Here is a 22,864-nt window from a genome sequence, read left to right on the forward strand (position 1 = left end):
AGCATTCTCCGTGCGGAGAGGGTTCCCAAAAGTGTCAGTTAGTAACTTCTTGAAATTATTCAAATTGTCTTTGACTGGGTCATTTCCCAAAATTAAATTAGTGGCCCATTGTCCTGCGGGACCAGTCAACAAACTCAAAATAAATGCCACCTTGCTAGTGTCTGTAGGGTAAGCATGAGCACTGAGCTGGGAAAAATAAAGCTCAACTTGTGCCAAAAAAGTTGGCAACTTGCACCTGGTTCCGTCAAAGCGTTCAGGAGTCAAAACATGTCCTTTAACAGCATTAGCTGTTTGACTGACAGTAAAGGCCGTTTGTAATTGATCGAACTTAGCCCTTAACTCATCCATCGTCTTCCTGACGGAATTTATTACTGCAATAAACCTTTTTTAGGGCGTTGGGCAATCTGTCAAGGACAGAACGCCACAAGATCAAAGATAACAGAGTTTATTGGATTACAGAACTCAAAATGCCCGTAAAATACAAGGGCCAGGCAGTATTAGCCTTTAAAAGCAAAAAGGGGCAAGGAAAAACGCTCAAAAGATAAACCGGATTAAACCGAAGTTTAATCCGGGTAAAAACAAACAGCTTGCTTCAGCCTGGAGATAAACAAAACAAAAGCCGGGGAACAAAGTGTTCAAAAGAATGCAGCTAATTGGCAGCAGATTCCTCTCTGCTGCCAGCACTGTGCTTTGAGTAACCTGAGTCACTCCTCCACACAGCAGGCAAGATTTCCAATACACACAGATCAGCCGAGGATTGAAGCAGTAGAGTAGACCCAGTTCCTTTCCGTAGTTCAAGCCAGAAGCAGACGTTTGTAGTTTCACCAAGTCCGAGTAGGGGGAAGTCAAGCCGTGGTCAGTTCAGTCCGAAATCCAAAGCAGGAGATGGCGTCCGTCAAGAAGACGACGGAAGGTCAAAGCTAATGAGATTAAGCACAAGTTTGCACAAACAAAAGCCCACACAATTCCTCCCGCCGTCTGACCCCAAATTCCAAAACAACTTACGTATCAGTACACGAAAACACACCAGTCTTCAGGAAAGCGTCCCACACAGATCCCAAGCGTTCGTCCAGATTACCTTGCCCAACGCAATTTGCAATTGCTCCCAAGCCTCATTTTATGCCAGTTACAAATCCTCATCACTATCAGCTGCCCTCCTTAACCCGGGCGTTTCCTCATCACTTTCCTCATCAGAGCTGGAACACCTCTGACTACGCCCCACAGCATCCCCAGCTGTGGATCCCGTCCCATCCCTCCAGCTTGTCCATGGGTCTAATCCTGAAGGTCCCCATTCATCTTCCATCCCATCATTGCCTGTCCTGCTCACTTCAAATGATCAGTCTGAACGCAGATCAGAGATAGCTGCTCTCAAATCCAATCTTTATTGAAGAATACATGACTTTGGAAAAGTCAAGAATGACCTAATGTTTACATACAATCATTTTTATCACCTCTGATGCTACGTAACACCACACGTAAATATCATCATCAATCCCCACCCCCAATATCACATTACTACCATTTTCACACACTAGACCAATTATAATTGTTTATATTTTCAACCCCAAGTTCCCAGGCATATTCTATCTTCTTCTGCCAGGTGCTTCTAGGGTTGTTTATGTTATGACTCCCAGTTCAGGGCTTGGTAATTCAGCCCTGTAACTGGGTTCCATGACAATTGCCAGTGGCACCCAATTCCTCCCTCACCCGAGTCCAATCCATCTCATCCTCCTCCGAGCTAACCAGCCCCTCCTCCATTCTCTCCGTAAACCCCTCAAAAGACTCTTCGTCAGATGGTGCTGCAAAGATATCTCGCAGTCTCTTTCTTTCTCGCTCCTCGAGAGTATCTGACTCTCGAGGAGTCTTACGCCCACGTCTGCCAGTAACAGAGCCATGAGGCTCAATCATAACATAGATATTGTTAAAACATAACCTTGTTCTAGTTCAGTTCAGCAATTTATTACGGTCTATGACCAGAATTTATAGAAATGGGCACAGGTGCCTGAAAAGGGGAATCACAGTTCCCATAAAAGTCAGATAAAAGAACAAGTTAAAAACATGCTATAATAAAAACAAATTAAAAGCAGACTATTAGCAGGGTCAGCTAATAGTAAATATCGATCCTCTGGAGGGGGATAGAGGGAGCATTTGCAGTCTTTCAGTTATAACAGATTGCTCTGGCTACAGGCCCTGTGGGGTCAGTCATCGTCCGTCTGATGGAAATTGCTGCCACACAGAATCTGGCGACACTATAGGTTATTGCAGAACAGGAGTCTGAGAGCAGCAGAGAGGTGTAGTATCTTTCAGTGCGGCCTGGATGTTTTAAAAGCCAAGGAGTGATGAAATTGATTCTAATATCTCTATAAAACATACACTGGAGGAGCACATGCTCGATAGTTTCGATATGGCCAGACTCACAAGGGCATAGTCTCTCCAGAGCAGGGATCTTCCAGTACCTCCTCTCCAGTACTGCTGATGGGAGGGCGTGACATCTTGCAAGAGTGAAGGCTTTATGATGATTAGGCATCTCCAGGTTTGTTAAATAAGCCATGGGAGTGATGGTATATCTGTTGTCTGCACTAATGTTAAAGACTGGAGAGCAAGCTAAATCAGATTGTCGCTTTGTATCCAGGATCCGTTGTCTGATGTGGATCTTAGCTTGGTCCCATCCCATGCTTAGTAGATGTTTTTGAGAGAAGCCTAGAGTTGTGATTTTAGTTGCTACTACCTTGTTCTATGTGGATTGAAACTCATATCTCAGAGTTAGCGGGGCAAGGCCACATGGCGAGTGAGACAGATGCAGCCAGTAATTGAGAGTGGCTATCCATGCTCTCGCCTCCACTCTCATGAGGCCTGTTTCTAAACGCAGGATGGCATTTGAGACGCATCTGGGGACTTGCATCGTTGATCTTAAAAATTTTGATTTTGATTGTACCTGCTCCAGAGGGGCAAAGTTTGGGTAGGGGCCAAACCTTGTTCTTCTTGGCCACAATCCTGTTCAAGTGATGACTGTGCTTAAATCTCCCCGTCATTCTTCTGCTGGGTTTTAACAATGCTTTTTGGTTGGTTTTGTTTTTGGGTTGTTGTATGTCTTTCGGGCTGTCCAATGTGTTTTGTTTTGTTTTTGTTTTTGATAACACTATATATGCCCTGGTGGCCATTTGGTTTTGAATACCTTCTCCCACAGTGACTGTGAGATTGAAGATTCTTCTATATTAGGCAATTACAGCAGAAATCCTTGTAAGATTCTGACCTCTGATAGGAGATGCCAACTCATCTCTTCTCCTTAACTGTTTTTGCTTGGCATACAACTGTCAGTGTCAGAGTTAAAGCAGTATTGCTATAATAAGGATACTAAGAGTTTGGGAGAGTACAGGAGGACAAGAGGCCAGGGTCCTTCTGATTCTGTACTGAAGCCAACACTGATTTGCCCTTACCACAAATCAAAAGAAAGACAACTTCATAAGAGGTAATGTCCGGTTTTTACTTGTTTTGGCTACCAGAGGCATGCTAGCTTCTAAGGCTGCTACTACTGGTGGAGATATAATAGAGTTAGAAGAAACCACATGAACCATCTAGTCCAACTCCCTGCTATGCAGGAAAAGCATAATCAAAGCATCCTCAACAAATGGCCATCCAGCCTCTGTTTAAAGCTTCCAAAGAAAGAGCTTCCACCACACTCCGAGGCAGAAAGTTCCACTGCTGAACAGCTCTCATGGTATGTTGGTAGGTAGGAGAACCAGAGAAGAAGAGAGAGCCTTTAGAAACTTGCTGCATATGTACATACCACTGCTCATAAAGCTAAGAATTCAAAGAGTTGGAATATTGGTATGCAAAAAGATTTTGTAGCACCTTAAAGATTTAGCTGAAAGAACTAAGCAGCATAAGCTTTCATCTACCCAGGGACTGTCTACAATAGTCCCAAACCTCAAGTTCGACCAGAAGTCACTCCTGGATGTCCAGGAAAGTCTGCTCTATAATGTTGTAAAACTGTCTAACCCATTTTTTATCCCATTTTATGAAAAATTGGTAGTCTCTTCACAAAAGTAGTAGGGCTGTTCACTGATCTGTTATTCAAAATGGACTTCACCTGATTTGGCCATCCATAATGGCCCCGGCCCCTGCATCATTTTCCCCCCGACCACAACAGACTGTGTGGCTGCAAAAAAAGGCTGCTTTCCATTTTTTTTTTCAATTATACGTGGAGTGCAGAGAGGTAGCCACATGTTCTCAGGGATTTCCCTGTGAGGCTGTGAGCCCTGCTGCCTGCCTGAGCCAATAAGAAGAAAGCCACTCATGTGCTTGCTAGCTCCATGTTCTATCTCAGTGCCTTTTCTGCTCTTGGGATCACTTTGCCTTTTTTGATTGCAATTCTAATCTTTTCCATTGGCAATTTAATTATTTTTCTTAGTTTAATATATTTCATTTTTATTATTTTGCTAGGGAAGTAAGGATAGGTGTGCGTTGGAAAGGGCATGATGTGTTTATTTAAATATTGGAGTGCTTTACTGAGGGGAGGAGCCTCTGGTGGCTCAGTGTGTTAAAGCACTGAGCTGCTGAACTTGCAGACCGAAAGCTCCCAGGTTCAAAGCCAGGGAGCGGAGTGAGCACCCACTGTAAGCTCCAGCTTCTGCCAACCTAGCAGTTTGAAAACATGCAAATGTGAGTAGATCAATAGGTACCACTCCAGCGGGAAGGTAATGGTGTTCCATGCAGTCATGCCGGCCACATGACCTTGGAAGTGTCTACGGACAACGCTGGCTCTTCTGCTTAGAAATGGAGATGAGCACCAACCCCCAGAGTTGGACACGACTGGACTTAACGTCAGGGGAAACCTTTACCTTTACCTTACTGAGGGGAGGAGATAACTTGACTCCCCTGAGTCTCCACAGGGATAATTTAATTTCTCCCCAGATCTAGTTGAAGGATATTAGCGGAAAGGACCCCAGAAAAAGTGGTTTCTTAAGTCTGATACCTTAACCCAGATCTAGTTGAAGGATATTAGAGGAAACTACCACAGAAAAAGTGGTTCCTTAAGACTGTTCCCCTAAAAATAATGGAAAGGGGAGCCTCAGAAGTTCCCTCATTGCTGCCAATGGGCCATCTAAACAAAAACTGATCTTTTGGCTGCCAGATTGAAAAATGGAATTTCGCCCACCCGAATTTGGGAGGCACCCAAAAAACAAATCGGGGGGGGGGGGGGGGGAATCCAGACACTGAAAATCACACTGGGCAAGCATGTGGGGGGGGGGGGTTGAGGGGCTTCAGCCCCCCTCCCCAAAATTCTCAGTATGGTCCGCGAGAAGTCCTTACTTGTATTATTTAAACTGTTATGTTTATTCATGTCATGATCTGATCGTCATGCTCAATATATCCCATATGCATGGGGGTATTGGATAATGATACAAAAGGTTTGCTAGGGTAGATCCTCTCTCATTCAGACTCGCCCCCCCCCCCCCCCCCCCCCGGAATCAAAATCCTGGCTACAGGCCTGGCACTGGGTTTAACCAACATGAACACCCCTAAAAAGTAGCTACCTTCTTAATACAGTAGAGTCTCACTTATCCAACATAAACGGGCCGGCAGAACGTTGGATAAGCGAATATGTTGGATAATAAGGAGAGATTAAGAAAAAGCCTATTAAACATCAAAATAAGTTATGATTTTACAAATGAAGCACCAAAACATCATGTTATACAACAAATTTGACAGAAAAAGTAGTTCAATACGCAGTAATGCTATGTAGTAATTACTGTATTTACGAATTTAGCACCAAAATATCACGTTATATTGAAAACATTGACTACAAAAATGCGTTGGATAATCCAGAACGTTGGATAAGCGAGTGTTGGATAAGCGAGACTCTACTGTATAAGGGCATTCACACCCACAAACTCTCTCTCTCACACACACACACACCAAACTACCACAGGATTGATCAAAAGTAGCAAATTATCCATCTAATCTTATATCTTTAAGACAAAGTATCAGCAATTGTATTTTTCAGAAAAACCCCACACATAATTTTGTACAAAGAAACTTATAAACTTTCAAAATACGCAAAAGATGTCATAACATCTCCCAGTAGGGAGAATATTTCATAAGTCTTTCATTTGTGCCCTTGGCAACAACATATGCCAAGGCTTGCATCTCTATCATAAATACACAAAATGTGCATAGGCTTCTCGTTAACCATTCTTCACCATCTTTTCACAACATGCCTGCATAAAGTTAAGAGTTCACTTGACTTTGTCTCCTTTGGCTAGTAAGAGACCAGTAAAAATAAGATGTTTTGGCCAATGTTACTTTAAGCAAAAAAAAAGAAAGAATGTTATTTATATTCAAAATATACATAGTTGCACTGTTAGGTTTTCAGGGAAACATGTCCTTAAGGCATGTTACATTTAGAGTCCTTGTATAACTGAGGTTTTTAGAATTAGTTTTTATTTTAAAAAAATCTTTCCTTTTCACTACTGCTTTTTGGTGTGTGTAGAGAGAGATTGTGATTTAAACAATCTTAACCATTCATTTGTAATAATGAATGTCTGAGGCTGGAAGAATAGTCGAAGAAAATGGAAATCCTAAGTATGAATAATGCTCACTTGCTATTTAAAATGAAAGTATGTCATTCTCATTTGTGTTTTAAGACAGAACATTGAATGTTTCATTAAAGTATAGCACTAAAGAGAAGATGTTGTATTTCAGTTCAGAGAATAAAAAGTGAATGTAAGTTGCTTAAATGTTTTTTAAAAGAAAATTGACCAGTTTGTCAAAAATATGAACTCTGACATGAAACACAAGCTTTTATTTAAGTATTGGACAGACATTTTATAACCATTGACTTCTATTTTGGGTGGCAGTATTTTCCTTGCAAAGCATTCCAACCAAAACAGTACCATTTTCTCTGAAAGATATGGAATATGGCCAACATAGTTCTCCCTTCAGAAATCCTTTTGATGGTCTATTACATTCAGATGTACAGGTTTTGCTTATGTCAAATAACAATAGAAGTGTGCGAAACAAATCTTAAATTGCATACAGACTTGATATTTTTAAAAGCAAACTAGGAGGAAGCACTTTTTTTGTCTAAAAAAATGGGTGAGGCCGGAAAAGGCTGATAGAATGTCTTCATTTTCTCACATGACTTACTGTGCCAAGCTGTCGTAGGGATGGGAGCAGGGATCAGCAGGACTGTAGGGGTTTTCACTCAGGTTGTCCCTTAGTTGATACGTTGGAAGGTAACTGGCTGCAGAACTAGTTTCCTCAACCGGCATCCACCCAGCCACCCTATTACAAAAATATTGGCATTGCAAAGTTTGGTCACCATTCAGTGTTGTCACAACTTGTGGGGTGGTGTTTGGCATGGGTTCTGGATTTCGGATTTAGAATTCCATACCCTGCAGGCATCAGGAATGATATATGGGGATTCAGAGGTACAGAGAACCTGAGGATACAATGAACCCATAGGTGCAGGTTGAATGGCCTTCATGACACTCTTGGTGATAGATGGTGGCCTACAGGACAGCACGCCTGCATGATCACTCCTCTGTCATCCCGTGTGGCCCAGCAGTGGGCCAGATCACCAGTTCATCGATCAACAGTCAAGTTGGTCAAGGATCTGGGACTCCTTCTACACTGTCCTATATGCCAGGATCTGATCCCAGATTATCTGCTTATCCCAGATATAATCCAGTTCAAAGCATATAATCTGGAATATGCAGATCCTGGGATATAGGGCAGTGTAGATCCAGCCTGAGGCCCATGTGAATCACCAACTGCATTTCCAGCTGTAAGCAACAACTTGTGGCCTTGTATTTCCCAATATCTGTATTTTCTCCAATACAGGCAATCTCCCAAGTTCTGTAGGTTTGTTCTTAAGATGAATTTGTATGTAAGTCAGAACAGGTACATATTTTAAATGTAAGTCCAACCAAATATATATTAGCTTTGGACACCCTTGTTTTGCTGTCTGTGTCCTTGTTCAGAAGATTGCATCTCACTTTTTGCCCCTGTGATAATTGGAAAAAGCTTCAGTGGAGACACCTTTCCCCCATGACAACTCTTCCAGGAGTGAATTTCTTTTCCTAGGGGAAGGTATCGAAGGACATGGATGAAGCGGGGGAAACAAAATCCACTCACAACACTAGTACTGATTACTCTTGTTCCTGTTCCACAAATGTGGGCAGATTGATGTACAGTAGAGTCTCACTTATCCAAGACTCGCTTATCCAGCATTCTGGATTATCCAATGCATTTTTGTAGTCTGTTTTCAATACATCGTGATATTTTGGTGCTAAATTTTTAAATACAGTAATTACTATATAGCATTACTGCATATTGAACTAATTTTTTTGTCAAATGTGTTGTATAACATAATGTTTTGGTGCTTAATTTGTAAAATCATAACCTAATTTGATGTTTAATAAGCTTTTCCTTTATCCTTCCTTATTATCCAACATATTTGCTCATCCAACATTCTGCCGGCCCGTTTATGTTGGATAAGTGAGACTTTACTGTATATGGTTTGCAAATAATATACTGACTTTTTCATAAATTTTATTTACATACATTAACAACTCACAGTGAAACAGAACATAAAACAATAAACATTTTACAAACACATAACCCCACCACCAAGGCCTGAACAAGTATCATTTCCTTTACCATAAAATTTATAAGTCAACCATTAAACAATGTTTAGGTGACCAAATATTTATTTTCCACCATAATTTGCAAATAAATTTGTGAAAATCAAACAATGTGATTTTATGGATGTGTTTTCTCATGTTGTCTCTCATTGTTGAGGTCTACCTATGATGTCAATTACAGGGCTCTCTCATCTTTTTAAGTGGGAGAACTTGAACAATTGGTATTTGACTAAATACTTTTCCCCCCACTGTAAATATTGTAGAGTGCCAAAAACGAGAAACCTCAGGTAGGCATTATTGCATTGGATATATATAACACCTTTGATACAGTGGGTTGGACAGTATTGAAATCTCTGATTAAAAATATGGTTTTGGAGAGGGTTTTCAACATATAATAGAACAAATATATTCAGAAAATAGGGCTAAAGTCATAATTAATTATTTGGGTACTGAATCTTTTAGTATTAAACTAGAAGTAAGGCAGGGTTGTCCTCTTTCCCAGGTACTATTTATTTTAGTTATGGAATTACTAGACTCTGTGATTAGGAAAGATAAGGAGATACAGGGAACGGGAGTGGACAACAAAATCAAAATCAGCTTATTTGTAGTATACTGACTTTTCAGATGAAATGATCAGTTGAGGAGGGGTTAAACAACCAATCATGCAAAATTCTCAGTGAGGCAAGGAAATAGCTTGTTAGGCTTTCCTTACCCAGCATTGTGTGGAATAAATAGTTGAACCCTGAAAGGCAAAACATAGAATGGCAAAGAAAGAAATCAGGTCTAAGATCATTTGTATGGGACATCTGTGTCAGTTCTAAGTTGCTGTGGCTTCTTGCTCTACTTTTGCATTTAATTCTGTCTTGTATTTCTTGTGCAATACAATTAGGTGTTCTCTTTTCTTATCTGTCTTCAGTCTTTTAGGTGAGTTACTGTATTTCTTCAGTTCTAAGATCATTCTCCCCCAATATAAACATCTCTACAAATGGGGTGCTAAAACTAGAGTTTTTTTCTGTGCCTTACAATCAGTGGCACCGTATAAGAAAAACAGTATGACTCTTTTTAAAAGGAAATCTGGCATACATTCTGGTATGTCACAGACGAATGTATGGGCATGCTGTTAACTTCTATATTCTCAAATTGAGGCCAGTTCTTCTATCTGGCAAAGCAGACCGACTAAATCTAGCAATGATGGCAACCTTTTGACTATTCCTTATGAGTTCCACAGCCTTGTTGGAGATGACACTGTTCTGTAGGCTACATAGTCTATTCAAAAAAACAAAACAAAAAAAACCCAATACATAAGTGTCATGTAAACAAGTGATAAACCATGAGATGTGCTGGAATACATGTGATACTAAGACATAGATACTCAGTTGATTTTGGTTAATGTCTTACAGTGTTGTCTTTATATGTAAGAGTATTTCAGAATTAGGCAAAATTATTCTTTGTGTTGTGCTGACATACATTTTCCTATTTTAACCAAGGAAATGTTTTGAATCTTAATGGAATTAAAGGGTATACTAAGATATTGTGACACTTTAGGCAAATATCTACATTAATTTGGCTGGAATTAATTATTACATGCCAGTCTCATGTAATGTACTTTTGTTTTAAGTTACTTAAGATTAATTTTTGGAGTGAATTAAAAAGTTTACTCCATTCAGCTGTCTTTTAATTTAAGACCTCCAGAAAAAGAAAGCTGTAATTTCACTGCAGGGAATTGCTTCATTTTCAAGTAGTTCATAAAGCACAAGAATGAAAAAGCAATCCCCCAAAGCATTTTTTTTTCATTTTTATTTTTTCTCATTTCCTTAAAAGTTTAATTTTATGAGAGACATCTGTTTTTTAAGTTGAAGGTATTATTTTATGCCTATAGTACGAAGCAAGAACTTTCACTACTGTTTGTTCTTAATAGGGCTGCCAATTTTAGGCTGAAGTTGTCCCACAATGTATGCATGGATAAGTTCCATCTACCTCAACAAGATTTATCCATGCACATTACTTCAGGGCACAACCCAACACATCGATAAGAATCTTGAGGTTCATAAACATCTAATTGTCTACTGAATTCTACTAGAAGGATGCAGTATCAAAGAATTAAAACCAGTGGGTTGGAGCAGATGCGTAGCACAATTCTCTGAAGTTTTACTGAGATATCTTAATATATTCTGTGGGGCATACTTCAATATAAGTATATAAGGATTGCAATTTCATTGTGTTGCTGTGTGTTTTTAAGTTATTTCTAACTAATGGTGACCTTAAGGCAAACTGTTCACTGGATTTTCTTACGAGTCTTATTGTTTTCCTCTGAAGCTGAGTGTGTGATTTTCCAATGGATATCAATAGCTAAAAGTTTTGCCTTAGAATTGCATAAATCAAAATAACTTGAAGGCACATGACAACAACAACAAATCCTGTAGGTGTCACATGTTGGCATACTGAAGGTACCAGGAGAACAGGACTTGCGGGTGCTAATGGCCTAAGCATCTCAGGAGGCTATCCACATCTGTGTTTGATTTCTTTGGAAGGCACATTTCAGACATTGGACTCTTTTTTTTTACATTCAATGAACTTGTGCAGTTTTGCACATATTCATTGCAGCCTCTATTAGAGAATGCTTTCTCTTAACACCATCACCATGTTTGGTGAGGACATAGAAGAGAGTAAATGAATATTGTCCATAGATGGAACCAGGAATTCAATAAAGAAAACTGCCAAATAGTAGGGCCTGAACATTTTTGTTTACTAAAAATGCATTGTTAGAGAGTGCTTTGTTGAAAATTGAGGTTGCTGTGGCTATACTGCAGGTAATGTAATAGTGTGTGGAATATGCAAACAAACACAATAGTCTATGCAGAAAAGAACATGTAATGACCAAAAATAATATTATGTATTCCCAATATGAAGCTCAATACAGTGTCATAAGAATACAATGAAAAAGGGAACAAATGCTCTCCAACAGAAAATATCCCAATTTGCTATAGTTCCAAGGTCTCACTGTCTATAAGCTTCAGGGATCCAAGTTCGACAGTGAATTCTTCCAAAGAGAAGTAAAGGTGAAGTAACGGTAGGTCACACAAGGGGTAGAAGTGTCCAGTTGTCAATGCAATGTCAGTGTATTTTTATACCCTGTTTCGGGGGGAAATTTCCCCTTCTTCAAGAAATAATGTGATCAGCAACTATTGACTTATGTATAGTGCCTGATGGCTTCACAAGAAATGACTCTGCTTGTAGGAATTCCAACTACGAGTCTTTCCCCCTGAAACAGGGTATAAAAATTTATTATATTTCAGATCTGAGTTGTCTTACCAGAATCCTTGCAGGTCACCATATGCAATTGGTGAACTGTTTCTGCTTGGTAGGTCACAATTTGTACTGGTCTGATTCAGATTCAGTTTGTTTGGAAATTCTGTTTATCCTGTTGCAATTATAACCTAATATACTGTGATGGGGAATTATTAATGCCAGTTATTTATAGCTGATGCCTTTTTGAAACTAAAAATAGTAAATAAACGAAAAGAGCTTTTGTCTTTGTTTTATTGAGATAGTTATGCATTTTATTATTTATGAGACACATAGAGAGAGAATGAGTCTAGATTTAAAAATATGAAATTTAGTAGTTTCAGATTATTTTGTCTGTTCATTTGACTCAAACAAGAATTGGAATAAAAGAAAAAAGAACTTGGCAGGCAGCTAGTCCATATGGTCTAATTACTTTTGGTATTTTGGAAAGGGGAAAATGAAACCCTTATGTGAGATATTACATTGAAAAATGGATCCTCTTTTCAGTTTTCCTTGTGAATTTTAAATGCATATATTACATTCATATCCTGAACAATTTAGTCTTGGTTCCAGGTTAGTAAATATCCATCAGATTATTTGAACTATGAAACCACAAGTGAATGTTTGAGATTTTAATTCTTGTAGAAAAATTCCCTCAGTGCAAAGAGAAACAACAATATTGCTTGATCTTGACATTGTTGAATTCAGACTGGACAGTCTACCTCAACCTTGATATCTAAGACACACTTTTTTCTGAATGAAATGTGGAGTCACATTTCACTGTCTTACACCCAAATTTTACATTACAAAGTACATACCAGTATAATTCAACTGCCCGTAGAGGCATCTTTTTTAGAATGTAGGAGTATGAGTTCTCTACGCAGATGACACACAGATCCACTACTCGTTTCCATCTAACTCCAAGGAAGCCCCTCGGGTGCTGAACCAGTGCTTGGCCGCTGTGGCGAACTGGATGAGGAGGAACAAGCTGAGGATCAATCCTGACAAGACAGAGGCCCTCCTGGTCAGTCGTTCCTCGGATCGGGGTATTGGGTGGCAACCTGTGCTGGACGGGGTTGCACTCCCCCTGAAATCACAGGTCCGCAGTTTGGGGGTCCTCCTGGATTCAGCGTTGACGCTTGAGGCTCAGGTGTCGGCGGTGGCCGGGAGGGCTTTCGCACAACTCAAACTTGTGCGCCAAGTGCGACCATACCTCGTGAAGTCTGACTTGACCACGGTGGTGCATGCCTTAGTTACCTCTAGACTGGACTACTGTAATGCGCTCTATGTGGGGCTTCCCTTGAAGACGGCCCGGAAATTACAATTGGTGCAACGCTCGGCTGCCAGATTAATAACGGGAGCGAGTTACAGGGAGAGATCTACTCCCTTGTTTAAGGAGCTCCACTGGCTGCCGTTCATTTTCCGGTCCCAATTCAAGGTGCAGACCATCATTTATAAAGCCCTAAACGGTTTGGGACCCACCTACCTTCGTGACCGTATCTCCTACCATAAACCTGCCCGAGCCCTTTGATCATCAGGGGAGGCCCTCCTGTCGCCACTGCCTTTATCTCAGGCCCGCCTTGTGGGAACAAGGGAGAGGGCCTTTTCTGCTGTGGCCCCCCGTTTGTGGAACTCACTGCCCATTGAGATCAGGCAAGCCCCCACTCTTTTAGCCTTTAGGAAAGATTTAAAAAGATGGCTCTTCCGGTGTGCTTTCGGAGAGTAACTGTCATATACCTCCTTTGTTACTCCCCCCAACATCTATCCTCTAGACTGTTTCACTATCTCATGTCCCTGTTCCCCATGGTTTTATTCTTATCTCTTCTTACCCCAAGTTTTAACTTTGTGTCCATGCGGCCCGCCCTTGTTATGTTATGTTGCTTTTGATTTTGTTCTGTACTGTGCATTGTTATTTTTGTATTGTTTAATTGTATTATGATATGTTGTTTTTATATTTTGTTATATTGTACTGTCTTGGGCATGGCCCCATGTAAGCCGCCCCGAGTCCCCGTTGGGGAGATGGTGGCGGGGTATAAATAAAGTTTTATTATTATTATTATTATTTATTATTACTGGTACAGTAGCAACTTATGTGAACACAACCGTTAAGTCAGAACCTGTTTGTGTTTTTGCCTGAGGAATAGGCAGGAATTGGAAACTGTTCTCTAAAACTGAGCTGAAGTATCTCCATCCATGGCATTTTACCACGTCATTTGGTTTGGTAGAATGTGAGTTCTGAAACAATTTCTGAGTTTCTAATTACCCTTCGTTGTTTCATCCCTTTTTCTTGGCTGTTCTATGGAGGGCGACATTGTGTTCTCAAGAAAGCAGACTGTTCTGTCTCCTTTCCTGCCGTTTGGAAAAAAACCCCCAAATGAGTCATTACATAATGGCAGTTATGTGACATCAGCTATATTATCAGTTGAGCATTCTTCTGCCTATAGCAGCACCAGAAAAACTCACCGCAGTCTCCCTCCCCATCCCTCCACTGCCAGATCCCAGATCCCAGTCAGTGACTTTCCTATTGAGTCTTTTGCAAGGAAGAACGTAGTAAATGTTGCCAATTCTGACACACTTCTACCTTCAAAGTGGCAGCTGTGGCACTTTGGTTCATTTGTTTGGGACTGTGACATGGCAGGATGAATGGAGTCCCACCATTGCACAGACCCTCACATCTCTCCCCAAATATGCTTAGTTTGTGGAAGAGAAGGTTGAGAGAAGACATGAGAGTCATGTTTCAATATTTGGAAGCCAGCCGTAAGGAAGAGGGAGCAGGCTTGTTTTCAGCTTCGCTGGAAACTAAGGTCCTCATCACCTTGATGAGGTCCCCTGTGCCGATTCACCAGTCTCCGTGGCCTGCCTGTCTGGCAGCAATGCTTCACCATCATGTATGGGGTTTCTCCCCACGGGTGTCCTGTTCTTCTAAATGGAGCACCAGGAGGCTCCCATGCTGACAGTGCAGTGTCCTACCACGCTGATGCCCCAGTTGAGCAACAGAGCCCAGCTAGAAGTGTGGCTACATTGTGTGATGTGGGGCTTCGTCACTCAACTGGGACAGCAGCATCTTAGGACACTAAAAATTCATTGTGTGATGAGGCCATAAGACTTGGAGCAATGGGTTAAAATGACAGGAAAGGAGATTCCACCTGAACATTAGGAAGAACTTCCTGACCATGAGAACCATTCAACAGTGGAACTCTCTGCCTTGGAGTCTAGTGGAAGCGCCTTCCTTGGAGGCTTTTAAACAGAAACTGGATGGCCATCTGTTGGTGTGCTTTGATTGTGCTTTTCCTGCATGGTAGGAGTTTGGACTGCATGGTCAATGTGATCTCTTCCAACTCTATGATTCTAAATACAATGCAGTTATAAAGGTTTTGTAGCCCTAGAAAGCATTTGGAGAATTTCAGATTTCAGGATTCCCGATAAAGAATATTCAATCAATACCTGATAAAAATTATCATTGTATAGAAACTATTAACATTCCAGATTGACAGCAAAGTAATCTGTACTTAGAATGAGTAATGATACTCAGATTAAATAGTAAATTGTGAAAGTGGCTGAAGATCAGAAATCATATTGATACAACTAAGAACTTTGTGAGATTATTTTCCTAAGTTTCCTTTCTTTCCTAAGTTTCTTTTTTTTAACGTTTTAGAACAAATAAATTATTTACTATTTCTTAGGCAAGCTGCATAAGATTTGCATTCATCAAAGTGGATGCTTCATCATATGTTGTACCAGAATTAATGGTGGGTGTGGTTTTCCAATTACAGTAGAGTCTCACTTATCCAACGTTCTGGATTATCCAACGCATTTTTGTAGTCAATGTTTTCAATACATCGTGATATTTTGGTGCTAAATTCATAAATACAGTAATTACTACATAGCATTACTGCATATTGAACTACTTTTTCTGCCAAATTTGTTGTATAACCTGATGTTTTGGTGCTTAATTTGTAAAATCATAACCTAATTTGATGTTTAATAGGCTTTTCCTTAATGCCTCCTTATTTTCCAACATATTCACTTATCCAACATTCTACCGGCCCGTTTATGTTGGATAAGTGAGACTCTATTGTACGTTGTTTTCCTGGGCAATACAAAACAGGTAATGTGACAGATTATATATCTACCCGAGCACATTGTTCTAGTCAAATTTCTAGAACATGTTCCGTCCACAGGAACTGAAGTGCTTAATTTCATTTTAAGACTTTGATAAAAATAATCATATTCTTCAGTATCGTTACACTAGTTTTAATCATGAGAATACATTTGAGGAAGAAAAAATGGAAAGCGCATCTTAAATTAGTGGAGCAATAGTTAATAGCTATGTGATGAATCCCTTAGATTTGACTGAAGCTATTATCAGAGAATGGTGCTGTTTTGTTTTTTGACTTCATGTAAAATTTATGGGTTCTTTATTCGAAATTTGAATGCTTTCTTCCATATCAGCTAAAAGATTATCTCTCAGCAGAATGGAAATTTTTTAAATATAATATATATTCAGACTTTCATCAGTATTATGCACTACCTGTTATAGTTTGCCTTCCCTCATTACAGAGATAAAACCTACTCAATTTTATATTTCATTGTTTAATAACAAATTAATTTTTAGAAACAATCATTTCACATTAGTCACAGCTCAGGTCTTTCTCCTTTCCAGAGTTCTTTTTGTTAAATAAAAGGTAGAATGATTCCGTGTGTCATTTGAAAAGAGGAGAAAGAAAAATAGTCGTTAATAGCAGCAATGTCTTTTTTGGTTTGTCTGTATGACATTTTTGCATTTTTAACAAGTTAATATAAAACAGAATCACTTGAAAACTTCACCTGTGGCTCATTAAAAATGCAATGGTGGATAAAAACTGTGCCATATACCAACTGCAGATAAATCTAGCGATTGTGGGAGTGCGGAAGAGCATTAACACTGAGTCAGCCACTCCCAATCAAATGTTCACAAACAGAATTAAGGTGAGCAGACCAAACAAAGCCCTACTGACTTTGATCTTATGGGTACACACTGCTGTTGCAGTCACTTCACCTTACAGTTACTCCAACCATTGGGGATTGCTATTTCATTGCCATCCCCAATGGGGAAAGTCACCAAGGCGGATAAAAGTCTCTGTAATTGCTGCCACCTCTGAAGGTGAGCTGTTTGGGCTGCTCTAGAGGTAACAAGGGTGAAGAGGAGGTTGCAACAGCATTAGAGCCTCACACACTTTTTGGTGTTCCAGTGCAGCAGATAACCTGATAGTACACCAGTGAGCTCATAAATTGAGATTTGAGCCTGAAATTCAAAGAGGCTAACTAACATATTGTGCCCATTTGAGAAATATTGTGAAGCTTATTGGCTAGCTCATTTAAAAATTAATTGAAACCTGGACCAGGTTTATGTACTCCATTGACAGTTGGAAATAGTGACTGCTCACTCACACTACGTATTCAGGGTCTTGATCTGTTTAACTCAGCCATTAGTACAACTCAACCTTCCTTCTTCAAAATAAACATATTTATAGAAGCATCAAAGCAATTTTGAAATATATATGTATGTGTGTGTATATATGTTGCTGTTGTTTTTAAATACAGTGGAACCTCTACTTAAGAGCATCCCAACTTAAAAGAGTGTTTTGTGTTTCAAGCTGTCACTCGGTCCTTGTTTTGCTTTGACATAAGAGCAGCATTTTGGGTTAAGAGCCAGAAGGAGCGCTAGCACGAGAGTACAGGGCTTTAGGGCTTCAAGGGAGCAGCGTCCGTGCCTTATGCTCTTGTCTGCTTTGGGAGATTGTTGTCTGCTTTGCTTTTGTCCTCTTTGAAGAACTCTGGGTTAGTTGATTTTGTGTTGTTTTTATTCGTGGTATATGTGGCTTCATGAAGAGCGATAGATAGATAGAGAGAGAGAAGGAGGGAGACTGGAATTAATACAGAATGAAGAAAATGATGCTTCTGCCTCTTCATGTTGTGTTTTGGGCTTCCTTGCCACAACTTTGTACTTCTATCATTTTAAAGTTGATCTTTGTTTTTTTATTGTTCCATGTGATGGGCAGGTTTTGCCTTGCTGTTACACTGGCCAACACACATATTGTTGCCTTCCTTATGACAACTTTGTGCTTCCACAATTCTCAGGTTGATCTTTCTTTTTTATTCTCCCATGTGAATGTGCATGTGTATGTTATTTGTTATTTATAAAATACATCATATTTAAAAATACATAACAAAAATGGGGGGTTTTGTGTTTGGGGGGCTGGAACAGATTTATAGCATTTCAGTGGGAAATGTGTTTTGAGATACGAGTGTTTTTAATTAAGAGCTCAGTCACGGAATGAATTGACTCTTAAGTCAAGGTATTTCTGTAATGGTTTTACAGTGGTCATGCTTAATTGTTGATGCAGTTCCATTAGTAAAGACATGTATACTGAAGCCCTTGCATGCTACCCAGTTATCCTGGGATCCCAGAATCCTGGGATTTGCAGTTTTGGGAGGTGTGCTTAGAATTCCCATCTCAACAGCATTAACCCCTCATTAAATTGAAAATTCCAGGATTTCATAGGGCCCTTTCGAATAATAGTAAATACAATATTTTCTCATATCTAGTGTTTTAACACCAAATTCTAAGCAGGCAGCACCTCTAATGCCCAAATTACAAAGTGCAATTTTTGTTGCTGCGCATTACATTTGGCAGCAATTTTTTTTTTGGTTTCAGGGGTTTGAAAATTGAGGTGTCTATTAGATTCGATGGTGCATTAGACTCAACTAAATATGGGTAATAATAATTACGATAATAGGTTTCTCACCTTTCCCTGTGGCTTATGGCGGGGTACAACAGGGTTAAAATAGAACAATATAATACAATACTGTTAAAATACTGCATATAATAGATAGCATATAATAGATAATTTCCCCATCTAGCCATGTATGTGTGTCCCACCTAATAGAAAGTTGAGCTTTGAATTCAAATCTTTCTATCAGATGGGACCACATGCTAATCTGATTTTTTTCAATTATTATTTGTAGGATGAGTATGAAACTTCCAACACACTTTTTCCAGACTGTATTTGCAATAAATGTTGTATGACTATGTTGATGGTAGGTGACAACGGCAAAGTAGCGGTATTGTACTTCATTAAGATGTGTGGAAGCGGGTGTAAAATTTCAAGGCTTCACAATGTTCTTCCTTAGAGCCCCTCCTTTAAAATTTTGTAGACAAAAAATAGAGCTCTGCTTTGTTCAGGCTCCTTTGAGCTTTCTCACAAAAAAGCAGTTGACTTCAAAACAAAGACTGAACTTTCTTTTTCACTGCTGCGTGGTAATTATTTGCAAATAGTCCACCAAAGATTAATAGTACAGTAATCTGTGTATGCGCATGGTCCTTTGAAGTTCCCATTCGATTGAAGCATTTGCCTTTTTGACTGGAGAGCAAATTTGTTCATCTATTTTCATAAGAAGAATGACAAAGCTGTAGATATGTATTAACATTATTTGTTCACTGTGTTCCCGAGATATTTTTTATTGCTGCATTGTAAAAGCCATGTATGGGAGCTACTACTCATTGAGGCTTTCAACACAGATAATACTATTCCATAGCACTATCTGTAATCTGTCATTATCTAGTCTTTTTCAGTAGTTTTGTCTGCATTAGCCATTCTTCTGCCTGAGTCGCAATACATTAATGGTTTTCAGCCCTTGTTTAGTGCAATAGGGCTTTTCAAGAGAATATTTTACAGTGTTATTTAGACGCTTAATAATTGTGAATAACTTGGTAGAGTGTGTTGGACTATAGCATTTGGTGTCTTGTTCATTGTAGTGTTGACTCTCAAATACATATTATCTGAAAATTAACATGAACTTTGTTGTTGAATCCTATGCCACTGCAATAGTATAACATTTGCTAAATCGTAATGAAATTAAAGCTGTTGATGGATAAAGAGAAAGCGCAGGCTCTGATGGAGTTCATTGAAGAATCCTTATGGAAACATTCTGCTACTTTAGTGCATTTACTGTAACTTTTTATCCTCTTGTTGCCAATGAATGCATTTTCATGCCTTCTTACAAAAATGACATCTGAAATACTATACTACATTCGGGTTAGGGGTTAAACAGAGGATATTTCATTGTTTTGTCTAATTTTACTTTCTTCTTTACTTTTATATAAAGAGATATGTACATGTCAATGGCCAGTAGCATACTTAACATCTAAAATACTAAATGGGTTACATAGATTTATATTTCACTTAGTTTACTGATGCCTTCCAACAAAACAATGGCATTTCTGATTAAAGTTATTTTTCTGAATGTGAATACAAGTTTATTACATAGTAGAATCATAGAATCATAGAGTTGGAAGAGTCCTCATGGGCCATCCAGTTCAACCCCATTGTGCCAAGAAGCAGGAAAATCACATTCAAAGCATCCTCTACAGATGGCCATCCAGCCTCTGCTTAAAAGCCGGCAATGAAGGAGTCTTCACCACACTTCGGGGCAGAGAGTTCCACTGTTGAACAGCTCCCAGTCAGGAAGTTCTTTCTAATATTCAGGTTGAAAATCCTTTCCTGTAGTTTGAAGCCATTGGTCTGCAGGGCAGCAGGAAACAAGCTTTCTCCCTCCTCCCTATGACTTCCCTTCACATATTTATACATGGCTATCATGTTTCCTCTCAGCCTTCACTTTTGCAAGCTAAACATGGCCAGCTCTTTAAACCACTCCTCATAGGGCTTGTTCTCCAAACCCTTGATCATTGTAGTCAACCTCCTCTGGACACATTCCAGCTTGTTGACATCTTCCTTAAATTGCTGTGCCCAGAATTGGACACAGTATTCCAGGTGTGGTCTGACCAAGGCAGAATAGAGGGGTAGCATAACTTCCCTGGATCTAGACACTATACTCCTATTTATGCAGGCCAGAATCCCGTTGGCTTTTTAAAGCGCTGCTTCACATTGTTGGCTCATATTTAACTTGTCCATGAGCCAGGTATTCTGTATTTTTGCATTTCATTTTTTCTGCCTAGGTGAAGTATCTTGCATTTGTCCATGTCGAACTTCATTTGTTAGTTTCGGCCTATCTTTCTAATCTGTCAAGATCATTTTGAATTCTGTTCCTGTCTTCTGGAGTATTGGCAATCCCTCCCAATTTGGTGTCGTCTGGAAACTTGATGATCATGCTTTCTAACCCTTTGTCTAAGTCATTAATAAAGATGTTGAACAGAACCAGGGCCAGTAGGGATCCCTGCGGCACTCCACTCATCACTTCTTTCCAGGATGAAGAGGAAGCATTGGTGAGCACTCTCTGGGTTCATTCACTTAGCCAATTACAGATCCACCTAACTGTAGTTTTGTCTAGCCCACATTTGACTAGTTTGTTTGCCAGAAGGTCATGGGGGACCTTGTCAAAGGCCTTACTGAAATTCAGATAAGCTACATCCACGCCGCTTTCCTGCATTGACTCCACTTGTAACTCTTATCAAAAAAAGAGATCAGATTAGTCTGGCATGACTTGTTTTTGATAAATCTGTGTTGACTATTAGCGATGACCGCATTCCTTTCTAAGTGTTTGCAGTACACCTTAGTCCCCTCTCCTTTTTCTTTGTGCATGCCCTGTCCATTTCTATGATTACTAAATCAAAGAAATGATTGTAAAGAGTATAAACCTTTAATTTTCATGTTAATTAAAGATCAAATCTACAGAATGAACTATGGCCTTGTAAAATAATATTCTGCTCCATTTAAATGTCAACATTTGATCTACATGGTTATTTTTTAAAAGAAGTTGAATAAAATCAGAGACTCAGATAAGTAATTAAGTCAGAAATATATTTGACCACATTTTAAAAGTATGACTGATTTTTTTATTGTGTTAGTAGAAGTGAATGCTTCAGAGAAAACTAACCTGCTAATTATAGCTAAAGAGGTCATTTATCGGAGGTTAAATTGATTTAATTAGAATGTATTTGAAGGTTACATAGGAGTACAAAGAGATGTTAAGGGGTTAATACATAAGAGATTACATTGTAGTCAGTGTTCTGTTAAAGTTTGAATTAATTTTTCCCATGGGTTTTTCACATTCTAATTTTCAACTAAATGAGACATCTGTTTCAGAAAAGGAAAATTTGCGATGGTTGTCATGGCAACTATCATTCTGTAAGAAAATTATTCCAATGGTTACTTTACAACAAAAAGGCAGAAATTCAGTACATAAAGCAGCATCCAAGAGCGAGCAGAAATTCAGCCCTTTTGTGTTTGACCTGTAAAAATTGTTCATACATTTTTAGCATTAGGCTAATTATGCTGTAAATAAATTATCCAATCCCCCCCCCCCCCCCCAAGACTTGCACATAAGAAGTTATTTTCTATGGAAGCATTAAAAACATTTGGAATGGGAAGCAGAGTACTAAAAGAAATTTGTTGCCTTTTAGACAGAAAATCTGGACTGCATTGCTTTGTCAAGAACATTTTGTTTCATCATGAAAACGCATAGACTTCTAGATATGTAATATATGCACCTTGCCAAAATTTTGCTGCTTTTTTTCTTAGATAATTTATTTTATACTGCCAGAAAATACGGTTCTTTTCCTTAGTCAAACAAAATTAGAAATTGCATGAGCTATATTTTTAAAGAAATTGATTGCGCCGAGAACCTCCTCGAAAAATTCAAAGCCTTAGCTTTCAAATGCTAAATCTATTGTTGCAATCAGATTCTATAAACACGACACAATGTTGTATTTGACAAGGTGGTAGGTTGCACAATACCCAAAGGACAATATTTCTCTTATCTACACATACACTTTAAAGAAAATCAAAAGACGACAGAATGGGTTTACTTTTGTGTGTGTGATATGCTCTGAGAAGGGAGCAGACTCTTTGGAGATGCAAGAAAAAGAATGCAAGATTGAGGCACCATATCATTTCTAGGGCTTCCTCTTTTCAGCCGGATTTCTCTCACTC

At 39.2% G+C, this 22,864-nt stretch overlaps 1 protein-coding gene and 1 long non-coding RNA gene across 6 annotated transcripts in view; one reads left to right on the top strand and one right to left on the bottom strand.

Annotated features, from left to right (window-relative positions):
* The window catches only part of mpped1 (metallophosphoesterase domain containing 1), a 115,553-nt gene that overhangs the window by 55,898 nt on the left and 36,791 nt on the right, over positions 1–22,864 (top strand). The window lies entirely within an intron of this gene.
* On the bottom strand, positions 430–1,305 carry LOC134299333 (uncharacterized). Its single transcript, XR_010006514.1, has 2 exons — positions 1,006–1,305; positions 430–920 (listed from the first exon to the last, which is right to left on the bottom strand). It is a non-coding gene; the product is annotated as an uncharacterized LOC134299333 (long non-coding RNA).

The sequence above is a fragment of the Anolis carolinensis genome, chromosome 5 (genome assembly GCF_035594765.1).
Source record: "Anolis carolinensis isolate JA03-04 chromosome 5, rAnoCar3.1.pri, whole genome shotgun sequence".
NCBI classification, from domain to species: domain Eukaryota; kingdom Metazoa; phylum Chordata; class Lepidosauria; order Squamata; family Dactyloidae; genus Anolis; species Anolis carolinensis.